This window comes from Bufo gargarizans, chromosome 4 (genome assembly GCF_014858855.1).
Source record: "Bufo gargarizans isolate SCDJY-AF-19 chromosome 4, ASM1485885v1, whole genome shotgun sequence".
NCBI lineage: Eukaryota > Metazoa > Chordata > Amphibia > Anura > Bufonidae > Bufo > Bufo gargarizans.
In genome coordinates, this window is record NC_058083.1 from 381,898,872 (window position 1) to 381,920,960 (window position 22,089).

At 44.0% G+C, this 22,089-nt stretch overlaps 1 pseudogene; it reads left to right on the top strand.

Annotated features, from left to right (window-relative positions):
- The first annotated feature begins 16,627 nt into the window (after positions 1-16,627).
- On the top strand, positions 16,628-18,317 carry LOC122935451 (annotated as a pseudogene).
- The last annotated feature ends 3,772 nt before the right edge of the window (positions 18,318-22,089 follow it).

Consider the following 22,089-nt stretch of genomic DNA (forward strand, 5'->3'; position numbering starts at 1 on the left):
AAATACCGGGCTTGTCCTAACCTCTCGATGAGCTCATCCACACAGGGCATGGGATACGCATTGAATTTGAAAACCTTGTTAAGTTTTTTAAAGTTGTTACAAAACTGCAATGTCCCGTTTGGCTTGGGTATCCTCAATGACGTCTAGCTGCAACATTAGCTGCACCTCCTCCGATATGGCTTGTCGCCGAGCCTCGGGCACCTGGTATGGTTTTAATCTGACTTTTGCCTGAGGCTCAGTGACAATGTCATGCTGGATTATGGAAGTGCGTCCAGGAAGGTCAGATAACACATCCGTGTTCCGACTAACAAACTCCCTGGCCTCCTGAGTCTGTTTAGAGGAGAGGCTGTCAGCAATGTTTTGTGTGGCATGCCGTCTCTCTTGCATCAGACAGAGGGGCCGGTACCTCTTCTCCTAGAAAACACGGCTGTGGGCTGTCTTCTGTATAGGTTTCCCTATCTTTCCACGGTTTTAGTAAATTCACATGGTAAATCTGCTCCGGCTTTCGCCACCCTGGCTGGTGTACATTGTAGTTTACATCTTTAATTTTCTCAAGTACCTCGTAGGGTCCCTGCCACCTAGCCAGGAACTTACTGTCCATGGTCAGCACCAGAACCAAAATCCGATCACCCGGGTTAAATATCCGGACCCGAGCCTGACCCGACTCTGGGCTCGATGAGCGACCTCCATATGCTCCCTAACAAGAGGCAACAATGTCTCTATCCGATTTTGCATCTGGGTAACATACTCAATGACACTTTTATGTGGAGTGGGTTATTGTTCCCACGCCTCTTTGGCCACGTCCAAGAGACTGCCAGGGTGTCTGCCAATTCAGGACCCGGCGGCAAGTCTTCCATGTCTCCCACCATCACACTTAGTGGGCTTGTCTCCCACTCTTCCACCGAAGTGATGGTCACCCCTTCCGCTGGCCATTTAGTCTCAGGTTCCCAGGGTTCTGGTCTCCCCCCTGAGCTGGGCCACTCTGCTAGGTTTACCCATGTCTCATGGGTATCAGTCACTCTTATAGCAGGCCACCGTGCCGGGAAGCCCAGGAAGTCTCTCCCTATTATGAGTTCATGATGTAGATTTGTGGCGACAGCCACCTCGTGGGTCCATCTACCGGCCTCCATGGTTAGAGACACCAGCACGGTGGGGTAGTCTTTTAAGTCTCTATGGATACGCATCACCCCGACTTTCCGGCCAGTATACTCAGTGGATCGCACCAGGGTAGCCCTTACTAGGGTCACCAGACTCCCTGAGTCCAGCAGAGCCTCAACCGGAGTGTCTCCCACTTCCACCTGGCACAAGTGATCTAGAGAATCTGGGGCACCTGTTGCACACAGCCTCCTGGTATATAGCGACTGACGGTAGCCATCATTAGTGTTCATGGGCTCAACCCGATGGGGACAGTCAGCCATTACATTGCCAGGCTCCTGACACCACCAGCAGACGATTGGAGCCAGGTCAGCCATGGGTACATCCTGGGCGGGTTTTATCGGCTCAAATATCCAGGCCTGGTATGGAGATTTCCAGGGTTTGCCGGCCCCCCTCCCGACAGAATCCTCCTTTAGATTCCTGGTAGCTTCATAGAGTTCTACCAGGTCCACCATCTCAAGGGCATTGCCAGGAGACACCTGACCAATCCAGTTCTGGAGAGGATATAGCAAAGCCCTCCAGAACATATCGGCTAATAGTCTATCCAGAAAAGCCAGGGGACTCAGCACATCAGGCTGTAGCCACTTTTGCAAGAGGTGGAGTAAGTCATAATACTGGGTCCTGGCAGGCTCAGCCGGCTTAAACCCCCACTGATGTACCTGCTGGGCCCAGACCAACACATTCACCCCAGTCTTGCCAAAATCTCACCCTTTTCTTTTTGGTAGTCGGCCGTTTGATCGTCCGGCAAGTCGATATACACCCGCTGGGAATCGGATGCCAGGAATGGAGTGACGACCTCAGCCCACTGGTCACGGGGTAGCTTTTCCCTGATGGCCACATTCTCGTACATCCCCAGGTAGGTTTCGATGTCGTCTGTGGATGTCTTCTTAGGAATCGCAGCACAGACTGCTTTCCGGGCATCGTGGACGATCGGGGTTGCTCCTGCTGTCTGCAAAGCCATCACGTGTTGTAGCAGTGACTGGTTAGTCTCCTGCTGCTGCTTATTAGCCTCGCATTGCTGCAGGTTTGTTTCTCGCTGCTGCAGATTAGCCTCCATTTTGTCGTGGGGCACTGGTTGTAATATAGCTGGTTTAATGTACGACATACAACCGTGCCTGAAAAAGGAAGAAACTGAAAATATCAGCGTTCACGCCAGCCTCACTGCTCTTGCACGCATCCTCCACCAATTGTGGCGACTCGCTCTGGTAGACAGGATTAGCGGACGCAATATAGAGGCAACAACAAGTTCTTTGGATCAAACAGTGTTTTATTCACACTTTAGGCAAGTGACAAAACAAGCAGTCGTATTCAAACAAAAAGTCACCTTGCGGTGTTGGTGGTAATTCACACCATGCGGCAATTCTGCCTCAGAGTCCTTGCTGATAGCAGCACCAACCTGTTTTCACGCCAAAGAGGTAGCAAGCCTTCATCCAGACACAAGGCTCCCAGATCCCAACACAGAGACATGGCTTCTGAACCCAGCTGCCTATTAACCCCTTAAGGATTTCACCTCACATTTTTTGCAAATCTGACCAGTGTCACTTTAAGTGCTCATAACTTTGAAACACTTTGACTTATCCAGGCCATTCTGAGAATGTTTTTGTACTTCATGACACTGGTAAAATGAAGTAAAAAAAAAAATTTTTTTGCATTAAAATACCTAATTTACCCAAAATTTGGAAAGATTTGCAAATTTCAAAGTTTCAGTTTCTCTACTCCTGTAATACATAGTAATACCCCCAAAAATTGTGATGACTTTACATTCCCCATATGTCTACTTCATGTTTGAATTATTTTGGGAATTATATTTTATTTTTTGGGGATGTTACAAGGCTTAGAAGTTTAGAAGCAAATCTTGATCATTTTCAGAAATAAAAAAAAAACTATTTTTAGGGACCACTACAGGTCTGAAGTCACTTTGCAAGGCTTACATAATAGAAACCGCCCAAAAATGACCCCATTCTATAAACTACACCCCTCAAGGTATTCAAAACTGACTTTACAAACTTCGTTAACCCTTTAGGTGTTGCACAAGAGTTATTGGCAAATGGGGATGAAATTTGAGAATTTCATTATTTTGCCTAATTTTCCATTTTAACCCATTTTTTCCACTAACAAAGCAAGGGTTAACAGCCAAACAAGACAGTATCTTTATTGCCCTGACTCTGCCATTTACAGAAACACCCCATATGTGGCCGTGAACTACTGTACGGCCACACAGCGGGGCGTAGAGTGAAAGGTGTGCCTTATGGTTTTTGGAAGCCAGATTTTGCTGGACTGTTTTTTTTACACCATGTCCCATTTGAAGCCCCCCTGATGCACCCTAGAGTAGAAACTCCATAAAAGTGACCCCATCTAAGAAACTACACCCCTCAAGGTATTTAAAACTGATTTTACAAACGTTGTTAACCCTTTAGGTGTTGCACAAGATTTAATGGAAAATAGAGATACAATTTCAAAATTTCACTTTTTTTGGCAGATTATCCATTTTTATATATTTTTTTATTCCAGTTGCAAAGCAAGGGTTAACAGCCAAACAAAACTCAATATTTATGGCCCTGATTCTGTATTTTACAGAAACACCCCATATGTGGTCGTAAACTGCTGTACGGACACACGGCAGGGCGCAGAAGAAAAGCAATACCATATGGTTTTTGGAAGGCAGATTTTGCTGGACTGGTTTTTTTGACACCATGTCCCATTTGAAGCCCCCCTGATGCACCCCTAGAGTAGAAACTCCAAAAAAGTGACCCCATTTTAGAAACTACGGGATAGGGTGGCAGTTTTGTTGGTACTAATTTAGGGTACATATGATTTTTGGTTGCTCTATATTACACTTTTTGTGCGGCAAGGTAACAAGAAATAGCTTTTTTGGCACTTATTTTTTTGTTTGTTATTTACAATATTCGTCTGACAGGTTAGATCATGTGGTCATTTTATAGAGCAGGTTGTCACGGACGCGGTGATACCTAATATGTATACAATCTTTTTTATTTATGTAAGTTTTATACAATGACTTTAAAACCCAAAAAATGTTTTAGTGTCTCCATAGTCTAAGAGCCATAGTTTTTTTTCAGTTTTTGGGCGATTATCTTAAGTAGGGTCTCTGTAAGTTTTACACAATGATTTCATTTTTGAAACAAAAAGAATCTTGTTTTAGTGTTTCCATAGTCTAAGAGCCATAGTTTTTTCAGTTTTTGTGCGATTATCTTGGGTAGTGTATGATTTTTGCGGGATGAGATGACTGTTTGATTGGTACTATTTTGGCGTACATGCGACTTTTTTTAATCACTTTTATTACCTTTTTTGGGAAGTAAGGTGGGCAAAATTTAAATTTTCTCATAGTTTTTATTTTTTTTATTTTTATGGCGTTCACCATGCGGGGAAATTAACATGATCGTTTTATAGGTCAGGTAATTATGGACGTGGCGATGCCTAATATGTGTAGTGTATTTTATTTTTTTTAATTTTTATTCAGTGATAAATGTGTTTTTTTTTATCTTAACTTTTTTCACTTAAAAAAAAAAAAAATTGACCCAGACCCCTTTGGTTCTTGAAGATCCAGTGGGTCTGATGTCTGTATAATACAGTACAGTACACTGTTCAAGTCAATGAATGGTTTGAGCAGCTCTCACCTGCCAAGGATTCCACTGTTGAAGCACGGAACAGCTCCTTCACCCGAAATGGGAGCAAGTACAGAAGTATGTAAAAAGGAAGTTTCAGAAAACACATATCAGACATACCACACCATGATAACCGCAATATATCTGCGGCAAGCCTCCACTTTGCTATGGCTCATGGTGGCGATTTCTCTCATATGTCAGTACAAGGTATTGAAAAGGTTAAAAGAGGTGGTGACAGAAAAAGGAAACTCTTAAACAGAGAATTATATTGGATTTTTCAATTAGAAAGTCACCAGCCTCAAGGTCTAAACAAAAGACTGGATCTAATCCTACAGTACTAATCTTTAATTTATCTTCTTCCCTACTTCTTTGATTAGATTTTTATATGGACCACACAAATTATATTTAGTATGTTTTTTATCTGTGTTCACCTTTGTGGAAGGGAGGAGTTGGTCTTCAACCTAATTGTTCAGGTGTGACCCCTCCTCCCTCCTATAAAGGTAAACACTGCAGTGTATTTGAAACAGTCATGAGTAAGGGCTAAGACTGATTTCTGCCCGAAACGCGTAGACTTTGCATTCTTGTACCTGGATGTTTTTATTGATTATTAAATAAAGAGCCGCAATCGCGATTTAAACTTAGGACGTACCGGTACGCCCTGAGTCCTTAAGGATTCGGGAAATAGGGCGTACCGGTATGCCCTAAGTCCTTAAGGGGTTAAGGACAGCCAGGTGCTGCCAAAACCCAGACCAGCATTTAAAATCCGGTCTGGTATTTGACCTCACCTGGCTGGAAATCAGCACATGCTGGGAGGAAAATACCTGTTTTCCCAGACTAAACTTCTCACTGTGTCACAACTTGTATAGAATTTCAGTTTTTCCAGACATAAATAAGTCTTCAGATATAAACAAAAGAGCAGTCAGACAGTCAAAAGATCAGTGTATCTTTTTTTTCCCCCTCAAGAACCTTGAACGGTCTTATAGTAACTCTAGAAGATTTATACCAGTGAATAGATAGAAAGTCTCAAAGTCTCTCAGTATTAGCTGGCTGTGCATTAACCATTTCCAAAGTGCAGCTCAGATATAGTGCAATAGCAGTGCAAATGAAAAGGATTTATTACAATAAACATATAAAAGCAGTTCAATAATATAAAACAAGATAAGTGCAAATGAATGCATAAATCTCAGTGCAAGTTAACTCTTCAAAGTGCAATAAAGTAGAGAGTTGATGGCTTTGCATAGTAGCAATAAGGCCACTCCAAAGTACTCCAAAGTACCCTTGCTCCAGGACACTACAGATGCAGTAAAACTGAGGCTTTTAGAGAATTTATGGTCATTCATGAAATGTAAAAAATATATTGTATTTACAGAATATGGCAATATGTGATGTTTTTATTGATCACATCACTGGCAACACATTACTTCTTATGGAAAAAAAAATTCTCATTCAGAGAGTTCACCCCCTCCATTTATCAGCTCTTCCCAACACTCTATTCACTTACATCTCTCTTAAAGGAGTCATCCCATAAGGGGCATTTGATACCTATCTGAAGAAAAGGTGATAAATATCTCTGGAGTACTCACTGATGTGATTCCCATGATCACTAGAAAAGGAGTCACCTCATTCTTCTTCACTGCATGACCAGAGTAAGGGGCCGTTTGAATAGAGCAACAGTCCAGCATGCACGTGCTCCATTCAGTATCTATTAGTCTGATGGAAACAGGCAAATTCAGACATTGGATGGAGAGATAAAGCAATGCTTGACTGAAACACTCCATTCAAACTTCTTCTAACTCTGGTCATGCAATAAGGAGGAGCGGGACAATTTAGGACTCCCATTTTAGTAATCATGGGAGACCTAGCATTTGAGTCCCCAATGAGCAGACATTTATGATCTAAAGTGTGGATAGTAGAAAAGTTTTGATTGTGGGGAAAAATCCTTTAATGTGCAGAAACATGCTTGATTGACTCTTCACTACTTAATATTTAAAGATAAATAAATCACATTAACTGGAGAATGGGCAGAACAGGCTCCTCTTCTGTCATCCATGATGGCTGCACTGCTTCTAAGACTTCTTGATGTATTTGATAGTCCAAGACATTTCCTACCTAAGTCAGATTGGCCAGCACTGCTCAATTCTTCGCGGAGCCTTTGTGGTCATATGCTGCTTGGAGGCACTACACCATTGAGGCCAGTGAATGGTTGTTGAGATGCACATGCCAGAGCCCAAAAGGAGTGGGGACAGTAACCTCGGGGTTGGAATGGAGTAGCTTTTTTCTTTATGTTAAACTCTTGACCCTAACTAAAATGTGGTTTTGGGGTCTGACAACCATTTAGCACATTTATGATGTATAGTTACAGCATGGTGGCTTAAGAAGTTAAGTGAACCATACCCTAACGATCTGTTATATATGTTTTAAAAGTCACATAAGCATTTGAAATAATGCTTGAATAAGATATAAACTTCATGTGAAGCTTCATTTCATTCAGGGGAATTAGATTTAATTATTTTCTGAAAATCATCTACTTTCTGCCTAAATTTACATAGGGTTTAGAGTAATTGACCTGCCTGATACCCCAGAATTTGAACCAAATATAACTCCTGTCCCCTGTGCTGTCAGACAGGAGATCTGTCCATAAGAAGGCCGCTTATGGAGGGTCATGTGACCAGGCAAAAATAATTCCAGACACATAACTCAGCCTTCTCCACCTAAATTAACCACATCTGCCATCTGTACTTGCACGGTAGGGAGTTTAGTGCAGGTTTGAAGTATTTTAATGGAGTAGACTGAGTGATTTGCCTGGTCACATGACCCTCCATCAACCACCATATTATGGACAGGACCTCTGTGTGGACAGGACAAATGACTGGACCAACAAGCAAGAATACCTTATGAAATATAAAAACGGTACAGAATCAACAACGGCTATATTAGTAATATAGTCATCTTACAAACACATTGATCAATAGCAGCTGAAAAGTGGCCAACCCCTTTAATGTATCCACTTTGGCTACCTAGCTCCTCCAACTAAAGCACATAACCTTAGGATAGAGTTAAAGATTATGATCATAAACATCTTCTACTCTGATGGTGCCAGCCCTAATTCATGTTTAGTTAAAGGCTTCAGGGGTCATTTTTGGTGTACTTTTGTTGCAGATTCAGTTGCAAAGGGGTTTTGCAGATGAATCTGCGACTTTTTCCTGCTCACGCCACTTTTACAAGGTGACAGAAAAAGGGGGAATGGTGTGGGCGTGGAAGTGGGCCAGCCCATCTCATTTATAATTTTCTGCGCCTTTTTGGCGTAGAAAAATACTTAAATTTACGCCAGCAAGGGAGCTGGTATAGATTTAAGCAAGTCAAACTGCCAGTGCCTAAGTTATATAAAGGCCGCCGCCTCTACATAATTTAGGCACATTAAGCACCGGCGGACATAGACTAAGACCAGCATCTAAATCGCCAGTCTTAGTAAATGTCCCTTCATCTCCACTTTACTTGCTTGTTGGGTGAGACTTGGTTAGCCACATTGCATAGATTCTGTATTTCACATCTGCTTTGTTTTGTTAAAGGGGTTATCCCATGACTAGAGTTGAGCGGACACCTGGATGTTCGGGTTCGAGAAGTTCGGCCGAACTTCCCGGAAATGTTCGGGTTCGGGATCCGAACCCGATCCGAACTTCGCCCCGAACCCGAACCCCATTGAAGTCAATGGGGACCCAAACTTTTCGGCACTAAAAAGGCTGTAAAACAGCCCAGGAAAGGGCTAGAGGGCTGCAAAAGGCAGCAACATGTAGGTAAATCCCCTGCAAACAAATGTGGATAGGGAAATGAATAAAAATAAAAATAAAATAAATAAAAATTAACCAATATCAATTGGAGAGAGGTCCCATAGCAGAGAATCTGGCATCACGTCACCCACCACTGGAACAGTCCATTCTCAGATATTTAGGCCCCGGCACCCAGGCAGAGGAGAGAGGTCCCGTAACAGAGAATCTGTCTTCATGTCAGCAGAGAATCAGTCTGCATGTCATAGCAGAGAATCAGGCTTCACGTCAGCCAGCACTGCAACAGTCCGTTGTCATATATTTAGGCCCAGCACCCAGGCAGAGGAGAGAGGTCCCGTAACAGAGAATCTGGCTTCATGTCAGCAGAGAATCAGTCTGCATGTCATAGCAGAGATTTAGGCTTCACGTCAGCCACCACTGCAACAGTCCATTGTCATATATTTAGGCCCAGCACCAAGGCAGAGGAGAGAGGTCCCGTAACAGAGAATCTGTCTTCATGTCAGCAGAGAATCAGTCTGCATGTCATAGCAGATAATCAGGCTTCACGTCAGCCACCACTGCAACAGTCCATTGTCATATATTTAGGCCCAGCACCCAGGCAGAGGAGAGAGGTCCCGTAACAGAGAATCTGTCTTCATCACAGCAGAGAATCAGTCTGCATGTCATAGCAGAGAATCAGGCTTCACGTCAGCCACCACTGCAACAGTCCATTGTCAAATATTTAGGCCCAGCACCCAGGCAGAGGAGAGAGGTCCCGTAACAGAGAATCTGGCTTCATGTCAGCAGAGAATCAGTCTGCATGTCATAGCAGAGAATCAGGCTTCACGTCAGCCACCACTGCAACAGTCCATTGTCATATATTTAGGCCCAGCACACAGGCAGAGGAGAGAGGTCCCATAACAGAGAATCTGTCTTCATGTCAGCAGAGAATCAGTCTGCATGTCATAGCAGAGAATCAAGCTTCACGTCAGCCACCACTGCAACAGTCCATTGTCATATATTTAGGCCCAGCACACAGGCAGAGGAGAGAGGTCCCGTAACAGAGAATCTGGCTTCATGTCAGCAGAGAATTAGTCTGCATGTCATAGCAGAGAATCAGGCTTCACGTCACCCAACATTGGAACAGTCCATTGGTATATATTTAGGCCCCGGCACCCAGACAGAGGAGAGGTTCATTCAACTATGGGTAGCCTCGCAATATAATGGTAAAATGAAAATAAAAATAGGATTGAATGAGGAAGTGCCCAGGAGTACAATAATATGTGGTTAAGGGGAGGTAGTTAATGTCTAATCTGCACAAGGGATGGACAGGTCCTGTGGGATCCATGCCTGGTTCATTTTTATGAACGTCAGCTTGTCCACATTGGCTGTAGACAGGCGGCTGCATTTGTCTGTAATGACGCCCCCCTGCCGTGCTGAATACACGTTCAGACAAAACGCTGGCCGCCGGGCAGGCCAGCACCTCCAAGGCATAAAAGGCTAGCTCTGGCCACGTGGACAATTTAGAGACCCAGAATGGGGCCGAACCATCAGTCAGTACGTGGAGGGGTGTGCACACGTACTGTTCCACCATGTTAGTGAAATGTTGCCTCCTGCTAACACGTTGCGTATCAGGTGGTGGTGCAGTTAGCTGTGGCGTGTTGACAAAACTTTTCCACATCTCTGCCATGCTAACCCTGCCCTCAGAGGAGCTGGCCGTGACACAGCTGCCTTGGTGACCTCTTGCTCCTCCTCTGCCTTGGCCTTGGGCTTCCACTTGTTCCCCTGTGACATTTGGGAATGCTCTCAGTAGCGCGTCTACCAACGTGCGCTTGTACTCGCGCATCTTCCTATCACGCTCCAGTGCAGGAAGTAAGGTGGGCACATTGTCTTTGTACCGTGGATCCAGCAGGGTGGCAACCCAGTAGTCCGCACACGTTAAAATGTGGGCAACTCTGCTGTCGTTGCGCAGGCACTGCAGCATGTAGTTGCTCATGTGTGCCAGGCTGCCCAGGGGTAAGGACAAGCTGTCCTCTGTGGGAGGCGTATCGTCATCGTCCTGCCTTTCCCCCCAGCCACGCACCAGTGATGGGCCCGGGCTGCGTTGGGTGCCACCCCGCTGTGACCATGCTTCATCCTCATCCTCCTCCACTTCCTCCTCATCCTCATCCTCCAGTAGTGGGCCCTGGCTGGCCACATTTGTACCTGGCCTCTGCTGTTGCAAAAAACCTCCCTCTGAGTCACTTCGAAGAGACTGGCCTGAAAGTGCTAAAAATGACCCCTCTTCCTCCTCCTTCTCCTCCTCCTCCTGGGCCACCTCCTCTTCCATCATCGCCCTAAGTGTTTTCTCAAGGAGACATAGAAGTGGTATTGTAACGCTGATAACGGCGTCATCGCCACTGGCCATGTTGGTGGAGTACTCGAAACAGCGCAACAGGGCACACAGGTCTCGCATGGAGGCCCAGTCATTGGTGGTGAAGTGGTGCTGTTCCGCAGTGCGACTGAACCGTGCGTGCTGCAGCTGAAACTCCACTATGGCCTGCTGCTGCTCGCACAGTCTGTCCAGCATGTGCAAGGTGGAGTTCCACCTGGTGGGCACGTTGCATATGAGGCGGTGAGCGGGAAGGCCGAAGTTACGCTGTAGCGCAGACAGGTGAGCAGCGCCAGGATGTGAACGCCGGAAGCGCGAACAGACGGCCCGCACTTTATGCAGCAGCTCTGACATGTCGGGGTAGTTGTGAATGAACTTCTGCACCACCAAATTCAGCACATGCGCCAGGCAAGGGATGTGCATCAAACCGGCTAGTCCCAGAGCTGCAATGAGATTTCGCCCATTATCGCACACCACCAGGCCGGGCTTGAGGCTCACCGGCAGCAACCACTCGTCGGTCTGTTGTTCTATACCACGCCACAACTCCTGTGCGGTGTGGGGCCTGTCCCCCAAACATATGAGTTTCAGAATGGCCTGCTCGGGTCTTGTCGTCAGCACATTGTTTGAAGAAGTGCCATGCCAGGGAACTCCTTGAAGCTGCCTTTGGGGTGCTCGGTCCCAGATGGCGGTGGTCAGTAGCAGGCGGAGTCTCTTGGCGGCGGGTGTTCTGCTTTTGCCCACTGCTCCCTCTTTTGCTACGCTGTTGGCTCGGTCTCACCACTGCCTCTTCCTCCGAACTGTGAAAGTCAGTGGCACGACCTTCATTCCATGTGGGGTCTAGGACCTCATCGTCCCCTGCATCGTCTTCCACCCAGTCTTCCTCCCTGACCTCCTGTTCAGTCTGCACACTGCAGAAAGACACAGCAGTTGGCACCTGTGTTTTGTCATCATCAGAGACGTGCTGAGGTGGTATTCCCATGTCCTCATAATCAGGAAACATAAGTGGTTGTGCGTCAGTGCATTCTATGTCTTCCACCGCTGGGGAAGGGCTAGGTGGATGCCCTTGGGAAACCCTGCCAGCAGAGTCTTCAAACAGCATAAGAGACTGCTGCATAACTTGAGGCTGAGACAGTTTCCCTGGTATGCATGGGGGTGATGTGACAGACTGATGGGCTTGGTTTTCAGGCGCCATCTGTGCGCTTTCTGCAGAAGACTGGGTGGGAGATAATGTGAACGTGCTGGATCACTGTCGGCCACCCAATTGACTAATGCCTGTACCTGCTCAGGCCTTACCATCCTTAGAACGGCATTGGGCCCCACCATATATCGCTGTAAATTCTGGCGGCTACTGGGACCTGAGGTAGTTGGTACACTAGGACGTGTGGATGTGGCAGAACGGCCACGTCCTCTCCCAGCACCAGAGGGTCCACTAACACCACCACGACCATGTCCACGTCCGCGTCCCTTACTAGATGTTTTCCTCATTGTTATCGTTCACCACAACAACAAAAATATTATTTGGCCCAATGTATTGAATTCAAATTCAGGCCTTTTTTTACAGACACCTAACACTATCTGGCTATCTATTTAGGTACCGTATTACACTAATACAGGCACAGCAGTAACCACAGATTTAGCTGACTATAAATTTGAGGCCTTGTATTTAGGCGCTGGGTGACAGGTATATGTTTACTGACAGAATTAGACTTGGAAATGCACAGTAGCGTGTGTGTGAAGTTATTCAGAATGACCCTATGTGCACCTTGAATCTGATATACCCTTTTAGGGATAGATTTAAAATAGCTCTGATACAGCAGAAACCACTAAATTAGGAAATTGCTAAATTGGGAATTGTATTTCTACCCAGAACAAAAACTGTGCTTTGACGGACACTAAATAACTTGACCAGCCACAACAGTACAGAAGTAATGACAGATTTAGCTGGATATAAATTTGAGGCCTAGTATTTAGGCGCTGGGTGACAGGTATAGGTTTACTGACAGAATTAGACTTGGAAATGCACAGTAGCGTGTGTGTGAAGTTATTCAGAATGACCCTATGTGCACCTTGACTATTATATACCCTTTTAGGGATAGATTTAAAATAGCTCTGATACAGCAGAAACCACTAAATTAGGAAATCGCTAAATTGGGAATTGTATTTCAACCCAGAACAAAAAATGTGCTTTGACGGACACTAAATAACTTGACCAGCCACAACAGTACAGCAGTAACAACAAATTTAGCTGGATATAAATTTGAGGCCTAGTATTTAGGTGCTGGGTGACAGGTATAGGTTTACTGACAGAATTAGACTGGGATATGGCCAAAAAATAACCACACTATTGATGGTTAAATCCACTTGGTGTGACAGCTTGACCAACCACACTATTGAGGGTTAAATGCACATGGTGACAGGCTCAGCTTGCCCCTGATGTAGTACATGGCCAAAAAATAAGCAGACTATTGCTGGTTAAATGCACTTGGTGTGACAGCTTGACCCTGATGTAGGATTTAGCCAAAAAACAACCACACCATTGAGGGTTAAATGCACTTGGTGACAGGCTCAGCTTGCCCCTGATGTAGTATATGGCCAAAAAATATCCTGACTATTGCTGGTTAAATGCACTTGGTGTGACAGCTTCACCCTGATGTAGGATTTAGCCAAAAAACAACCACACCATTGAGGGTTAAATGCACTTGGTGACAGGCTTAGCTTGCCCCTGATGTAGTATATGGCCAAAAAATAACCAGACTATTGCTGGTTAAATGCACTTGGTGTGACAGCTTCACCCTGATTTAGGATTTAGACAAAAAACAACCACACTATTGAGGGTTAAATACACTTGGTGACAGGCTCAGCTTGCCCCTGATGTAGTATATGGCCAAAAAATAAACAGACTATTGCTGGTTAAATGCACTTGGTGTGACAGCTTCACCCTGATCTAGGATTTAGCCAAAAAACAACCACACCATTGAGGGTTAAATGCACTTGGTGGCAGCTTGTGCTGGCACACCACAAGACACAAAATGGCCGCCGATCACCCCAGAAAAAAGTGACTGAAAAACGCTCTGGGCAGCCTAAAAACAGTGAGCAATTCAATAGCAGCAGTACAATTATCCACAGCTGCAGATCGATCTCTGAATGAAGTCCTTTGGAGGAGTTAATCACTGCCTAATCTCGCCCTAACGTGGCAGCTGCAACCTCTCCCTATGCTGATCAGAGCAGAGTGACGGGCGGCGCTATGTGACTCCAGCTTAAATAGAGGCTGGGTCACATGCTGCACTGGCCAATCACAGCCATGCCAATAGTAGGCATTACTGTGACGGCCTCTTGGGGCAAGTAGTATGACGCTTGTTGATTGGCTGCTTTGCAGCCTTTCAAAAAGCGCCAAGAAAGCGACGAACACCGAACCCGAACCCGGACTTTTACGAAAATGTCTGGGTTCGGGTCCGTGTCACATACACCCCAAAATTCGGTACGAACCCGAACTATACAGTTCGGGTTCGCTCATCCCTACCCATGACTAACGTAAAAAATGAAAATCAGACATTATATAGTGCATAGAAAAAAGTACTATAATTCTAAAGCGCTCACTGAAATGTAGCTAAGCCTGCTTTAACCACCTAGCTATAATACTTCAGTATCCAATAAATGGCTGGCTCTGTATAGTATATTTCTACCTTTTATTCACAATAAAATACTCCTTTTATATCTTAAAGAAACAATAAGAAATAAATAAAAAAACATAATCTATATACTGTATATAAAGAAGGACGTATATATGTATGTGTGTATGTTCCACAAGCACCTAAAAACACAACCATCTATTTCAATGAAACCTGGTATACACATCCCTTGCTACCTGGAAAGAAATCTTGTGGAGGTCACAGCTCTCTAGGACGTACCATTCCTGAGATATTCCCCAAAAATTTACCTGTATTAGCCAATTACATGCAATTACAAAAGTATTCAGATCCAGATGCTGGTTTGAAAACTGTAGAATATTTTTTGTGGGACAACCCTTCTAAGAATGTGGCATGGAGTGCAATCATCCTATTCCACATCTGAATTGGCGAATGTGATACAGATCCACTAAGAACTCATTTTTTTCCTGAAGATCTGTGGCAAATGAGTGATTTGACCTTGGTCTACCTTGTGCTCTAGACATCTGAGTTTCAAAACAGAAATTCTTGCCTGAACTTTTTTTTAAGTCTGACAACCCTAGCACTTTAATAGTGATGGCTTATCAATATCTGATCATCAGAAATCCGATACACCACACCCCTGCCAATCTGCTGTTCTGCAGTAGCTCAGATGCTGGAAGTCAACTGTGTAGTGGATAGAGCTGGTTACTGCACTGCTGCTCCCAATTACAGAGCTTTGTAGTTCCAGAGCTGACATCTGGCTCCAAACGTACCTACTGCAGAACAGTTGATCGGCAGAGGTGTTGGGTGTCAAACCTCCTCCACTCACATAGTAATGGCCTATCTTCAGTACTATAGGCCTTCACTTGTAAAATTCTGGAAAAGCCCTTTAAGGGTTGATACCAATTTCTGTCAGATGCCTGTAAAAATAAAACTGGTTTCTGGTTATGCACAAGTATTTTGCTTGCAGCTTTATTGACGTATTTCTAGGCAAATTTGCCATTTAGGAGTGAATAACAATTGGTGACATAGGAGCAATAATGGGCTGCCATTTTCTGTTGTCAAAACAGCATTTTTTTTTTATTTGAGGAGGAAATGCTCTGACTTGCTCTGTTCGTCAGAGTTTTTCCTCCTGTCTGTCTAGATCTTTATTACAAAAGTAAAAAAATAAAAATAAATGGAGCTGCATACTTAAAAATAAGTATTCCCACTCATTTCTCCTCTGTCATCAATACAAAAGGAATCTGCAAATGTCAAGAGCAGTCTCATTCCAATTTGTCTTACTGGAAGCAGAAATTCTTTCTGTGATGGTAAAGACCATTGTTTTCAAATGACAAAGACAAACTAATTTCACTCTGGCTTTGATTTCTTAATCTGTGTGTCAGACTATTGCAGCAAATGTCAGTCACACGAAGGTAATGTTTGCTGTGGTCGAATTAGAATTCAACAAAATAAGGTTACATGGCATGTAGGTACACGAAACATTTATATTATGAATAATGCTCACGCATTTCACTGCTTGGTTTAGATGGATATATATTACATTGTGAGGGAGATTGACACCATTGTGTCTAAATCTAGGAGCAAATTGCGTTGCTACACCGCCTTCACCGCTTTCCACTTTTCACCAAGTGGGGTGTGAGCAGGACCATTGGCTTTTGCAATTTACGCTAGTTTTCTGGTGTAAATGATGGCTGAAATATATGCCAGCCAGGAGATCGTGTAGATTTCAATCAAAGCCCACGGATGAGGAGGTGAAATTAAGTGCACCCTCTGGTGGCACGAGGAGAAGTCAAGACTGTTTGCTTAAGCATCAGAGTCTTTCTGATGGACAAAATCTCCCTCCCCATCCCATCAAACATAAGAAAGATGGAAATTGAAATGTGTCTTTAAAAATAAAAAAATGTCTGTACAAATACTGCATAAGAATCTATTGAATGCATACTACACACAGATAAATAAGGCATATCTCTATGCTGCTTCCAATTTGGAAGACTTTATTTTAAACATAAAGACATGTATATAGAAAATATATTGAAAATATATGGCTTCTTTCCTCTGCCCTAATCCACCATACTGAATGAAAAGAAGGCAAAGGTTAAGAAAGTGGTGCTGGCCCCTTCTTTTGTCGAGTATGACTTAAAGAAGATGGTGAACATGCTGTTCATGAAGAGGCCAAACTTGGCATTAGTCGATCCAACTCAGCCACTCCGTGAAATGGTAGCACTACATTTGGTTTCAGCACAGAGGCCCATCTTGTGTATGAAGGTGCCTCCTGCACTAGTTCACCCAGGCACTGGGTCAACAGACAGCATGCCAGGTCTTCAAACTGGCCTACAAATAGTGATGAGCGGCAGGGATCATATTCGAATTTGCAATATTTTGCGAATATTTTGTCGAATATTTGTTGAATATTCGCGAATTCGAATATTCGTTATATTCTACATTTTTACTCGAAAAATGGCCAACGTAATACGCGATCAATACAGGCGTGGGTCAAAAACAAATATATAGCACTATAGAATTTAGTGCTATATATTCGTTTTTTAGATGAGAAAAAAGTTACAACTATTAGACAAAGAAGATTATAGCACTATATTAGCTAAATTGCTCTATATTCGCTTTTTTCGAATATTCGCTAAATTGCTATATATTCTTGTTTTAGAATATTATGAATATTTAAAAAAACAAATATATTCATTTTTTTGAATATATTTGTAATATTCTAAAACAAGAATATATAGCAATATATTTTTTTTTAAAATATATAGAGCAATTTAGCTAATATAGTGCTATAATCTTCTTTGTCTAATAGTTGTAATTTTTTTCTCATCTGAAGTCCAGATTGGAAAAAAATTACAACTATTAAAAAAAAAGCTTTTAACACTATATCAGCCAAATTGCTATACATTGCTTTTTATTTCGAATATTCGCTATATTGCTATATATTATTGTTTTACAATATTATGAATATTCGAAAAAATTTATATATTCGATATAGTGCTATATATTTGTTTTTTTAGAATATTCGTCATTTTTTTCCAGCTAAAGTCATGATTCCTCCCTGCTTAAGTTGCTTGTGGGCCAATGACTCATTGGCCCACAAGCAAGAAGCAGGGAGGAATCATGTTTTCAGATGTTAGAAAATTACGAAAACTCGATATAGCGAATATATAGCACTATATTCGAAATATTCGCGAATTTTCAAAGTTGCTATAGGCGAGATAAATATTCATAATTCGAATATTCGCACTCAACACTACCTACAAATACCACATAGAGAGACCAAGCAAGAGAGAGAGAAAAGGCTTCTGTCCCAAGTGGAGCAAAAGATGAAAAGTAAAGTAAATGTTCCAACCAAGGCATCCCCTGTGGTCAGGTGTTAAGACAGTAGCCACACTGGTGGAGAACAAGAAGGTCCAAATGGTTGTCATTGCTAATAATGTTGAGCCTATTGAGCTGGTTGTCTTCCTCCCTGCTCTAGGCAGATGAGAGTACCCAACTGCTTTATCAAATGTAAGGCCAGACTGATTAGACCTGCGCCATTATCACCTTTACACAAATGAGCCTGAAGGATATGTGAGTCTTCTCCAAACTGGTAGAGATCATATAGGCCACCTACAATGACTGAGACAATGAGAGCCATCATTAATCGTGTAGAAGTATCTTGGGCCTGAAAACTGTGGCCAGAATTGTCCTGTTCAAAAAGGCAAAGGCCTAGGAACTAGCTACAAAACTTGTCCAGTGTTCCTCATAAGTTCCATACATATTAAAGATATTTTTCAGGAAAACAACACACCATTTAATGTTTCCCTAAAGGGAAAAAGTTCCATAATGAGTTTTTGTGACTATTGCTAGTGGCCTGCACCTTTTTCCCTCACAGGGCAATTAAATGTCCTGGGAAATGAGTGCCTACCCCAAAAAATTTACATATGAACTCACTGAATGGTGAGTATTCATAGATAAATTATGTGCATTAATAAAATAAACATGTACTGTTACATTCTTCTAAAAGTGGACATTTTGAAACAGGACAAGACTTTAAATGAGGCTTAGTTAAAGGGGTTGTCTCATCTTAGACATTGGTGGCATATCAAAAGGATATGCCACCAATGCCAAATAGGTGCAGGTCTTACAGTACCTCTGGAACCCGCACCTACCTCCAGAACTGGACCCTCGAAGTGACTGGAGAACAGTTGCACATGCGTGACTGCCCTATATTCATTTCCGGCTCAGCTCTCTTCACTAGTCCCATAGATGCGAATGTGCTGTGCATTCATTTCTATAGGACTTCTGAAAACAGCTGAGCTAACTTGCCGGCTTTTTTCAGAACTCCTATAGAAATTAAAGGAAAATACAGACATGCATGTGCGGTGCACTCTCCTTCACTTTCAGAGGCCTGTTCTGGAGAGAGGTGCAGGTCTCAAAGGTGGGACCCACACTGACTTTATGGCATATCTTAGTGATATGCCATCAATGTCTGAGATGACACAACCTCTTTGATAAAGCAAAGTATCACTATATTGAAAACATTTGGCTAATAAATCAAGATAATCTGTGCTCCCAGATAAAATATATAGCTTTCTTTCCTCATGGTATCAAAAATACTATAAAATAATGCAATGAATGTACACTCATTGACAAAAAAAAAAAGAATTCACCAGAAGATGTTGCTGGAATTGAATGAAACTTTCTATGTGTGAATGTAATTATGATATATATAAGTGACTGCAATTTTAGAGCAAAAGGATAAGTTTATTGGGGAAAATGGTCCAACTAAAAGGAGGCACTACAAGATTAAAGATGAGATACAGTTGAGCATGGAGGCATACAGGTTCTTTATGGTATCCTGCAGCACGTTTGCCCAAAGGTGTTGCAAGCTGGGCCTGTAGATCCTGTACACTCCCAGCTGGTTCCACAAATGCTCAATTGGAGATGAATCTGGAGACTGCGCAGGCCAAGGAAGTATTGCAATCTGACGGAGACAATGCTGGAAAACCATTGCTTTGTGTGGGTGAACATTATCCTGCTGAAAAATACCAGTTGGAATCCCTTCACATATTGCTGAGCTTAAAGTGTGAGCAAGGTGGAGCTGGGTGTGGGCTCTTATAGTACTTGGACTTGGAGCATGAGGTTAGTGGGACTTCAGCTTCTTTTGGAGCTAGAGTTATGCTTCCATCCTGGACCTTACCATCTGTTCAGTTTGTTGGACATAAATTGTCATCCCTTATGTATCCTCCATGTTCCTTACCTGTGTTGATGTTTGGTGTGGGTTTATGTTCAGGGTGTGGTGTACGTCTTGTTGTAGTTTCATGTCTGGTCTTTTGGTGTTGTTCGTCAAGCATGTGTGCAAAACATTTCCCTGTGTATTATGCCTCCGATAAGATGGCTCCTGGGTTCCTCAGAGGGGGGACTGCTTTGACTACCTGCCTGCGGAAGTGGGCTCCAAGGTTTCCCATAAAGGGAACCACTAGTCAGTAGCAGTTGTTTCTTACAGTTGTTGTGACAGGTAAGTGTTTCAGTGTGTGTTGTTTGCACTGGGTGCTTGCTTGCCAATCTGGTTTATGCTACTGTCTGCTCCTTTCTTGTTGCTAGGCCTGCTGGATACTCCGGTTCATCTGTGTCATGGATGAACATGTTGTCTCCTAGCCCTGACAATATTACCAGGGATCTCTAGGGTTAATAGGGCCCGAGGTTCCTGGTATGAGCCCTCCCACCATTAGGGTTCGCTCATACAGTTAGAAGGTCAGGGCTAGGATTTAGGGATATGTTAGAAGGTGTCCTGCTCCCTTTATTCCTGTTTCCAGGTCTAGTGGAATATCCTGCAATCCTACATTGTACAGTGTGGAGTTTCCCCCCACTCCCCACCTTGACAATTACATCAGCAGTTGGGGAAATGTGTTGCTCCACACTCACCATGAGGCCCCCATACTTGAACCCAACTATCATCGAATCCCAAACAGAACTTGGATTCATCACTAAAGATTCCAGTCCATAGCAGTCCAGGTTTCTTGTTTATGATACTACTGCAAACAAAAGCGACAGTGGTGGGCTGTCCATAGCAGGGAACATAATAGGCATCGTAACACTAAATTTTCTTCTGCTAAGCACATGGAAAGGGTCCAGGAAGAGACAGGAGTGTGTAATGAAGGTGTCCTCTATGTCTGGATGGTGAACAACAAAAATGTGGGAGCTGCTCGTGCTTGTCAGAGAATCAAACAATCCTCTCCACTAGTGGTCTGTTTGGGTCATCTGAAGTCTGTTGATGTCATGGTCTTACCTCCTTGCTATCCTCCTTCGTTTGACATGTGCTGGCGGCCATCTTGGTTTCTGGGTTTCTTGTAGCCTCCCACCCTGCGACTCCTCCTTCCCACTGGGAGGAGCTGGTTGCCTAGCTCATATATATAGGAGGTCTGTGGCTTCAGTTCCTTGCTTGGTCCTCCTGTGTTCACATGCTTCTAAGACTGCTGCTGCTTCTGGTTCCTGATCCTGGCTTCGTCTGACTACCCTGCTGATTCCTGATCCTGGCTTCGTCTGACTACCCTGCTGATTCCTGATCCTGGCTTCGTCTGACTACCCTTCTGGTTCCTGATCCCTGGTTTCGCAAGACCCTGCTTCGGTTTAGCCATCCGTTTGGACTTTTGCCTTACAGCTTTATTTTCAATAAAGCCTTCTTATTTCCACTCATCTCTTGTTGTACGTCTGGTTCATGGTTCCATGACATTAGGACCAAGCCATGAATTCTGACGGTACAGGGCCATCCTCGCTACCTACGCTGGTTGCCAGACTTGATCAGCAGGATCACCTGTTGGGTCGGTTCGCTGTGGCGTTGCAAACCCTGCTTGAACGCACGGCTCATTTAGCTTCCGTTGCCGATGGGTCGGTTGTTGCTCCTGGGCCCGCTCCTACTGCCGCTCCGGTTGTTGCGCCAGAGTCTACCCCGACACCTGTTGCTGCGCCTGCGGTGTTTCGGGGTATGACCGGTTCTGCCCCCCTTCCACAGCGCTTTGGGGGAGAGCCAACTTAGTGCCGAGGTTTCCTTAACCAGGTGGGCATTTACTTCGAGTTGCTGCCACATGCCTTTCCTACTGAGAGATCAAAGGTGGGCTTCTTGATCTCGCTGCTCTCGGACAAGGCCTTGGCCTGGGCCAGCCCTTTATGGGAGAACAACAATCCGGTGGTTGCCGAGTTTTCTGGTTTTGTTGCTTCTCTTCGGAAGGTATTCGATGTGCCGGCTCGTGCTGCCTCTGCTGCGAAGCTCCTTATGTCCATCAGACAGGGTTCACGATCCGTAGCTGAATACGCCATTGAGTTTCGTACCCTGGCAGCAGAGGTGGGCTGGAATAATGAGGCTCTGGTCGCTGCTTTCTCTCATGGTCTCTCGGATGCCTTGAAGGATGAGGTTGCAGCTAAGGACCTACCAGTGGAGCTCGAGTCTCTTATTTCTTTCCTGATTTTGATTGACACCAGACTCAGGGAGAGACCTTCCTTTAAGGAGAGCCTGCGGAGGCCTTCTAACAGATTGGCGC